The following is a 593-nucleotide window of genomic DNA, read 5'->3' as shown; positions in this document are numbered from 1 at the left end:
AAAGAGGACATGCTATCCAAGTCTCAACAGGCTCTCAACAGTCAAGAATCATGCTCAGATAACATAAGGATCCACAAATGTTTGGCCCCTGCATCATCTGTCAGCTTTCACCAGAATAAAACTTTCTGAAGTTAAAAAAAAAAAAAAATAGTAACTGGAATTATTTTCCAACAATCTGTAATTTCTATTTTCTTCTGCCATCTTGAGAAATACTAATGGGAAATCAGACCAGTCCAGCTGAAACAGGTAGTCCCAGAAACTAGTCCCTTCTGTATCCCTAGGGCTACCTTCCTCAGACCAATAAAACCTGAAAACCAGCTGGATTTTAGAGCTCCTACCAGTCATCTCTCCAGAGCCACACAGGAAGTTTGAGGGTTTGGTCATAGTGCACTGAAACAAAGACACAAAAGAGCATAGATGCCAGTACAAGGAATGGATTGGGACACCCTGTCAGGCAAGCCCCACCTTTCATCCCTTTTCCAGAGCCTGGTGCCTGGTCTCTCCAGTCTGTCCCCATTCAGATGCCTGTGTCACACAGCAACCTCCAGGCAGTACACCACTGGTTTAATTGGCTCCTCTACACCAAGCAAAAG

Source organism: Corvus brachyrhynchos, unplaced genomic scaffold (genome assembly GCF_000691975.1).
Source record: "Corvus brachyrhynchos isolate BGI_N302 unplaced genomic scaffold, ASM69197v1 scaffold162, whole genome shotgun sequence".
NCBI lineage: Eukaryota > Metazoa > Chordata > Aves > Passeriformes > Corvidae > Corvus > Corvus brachyrhynchos.
Note: the sequence above shows the minus strand (reverse complement) of the source record.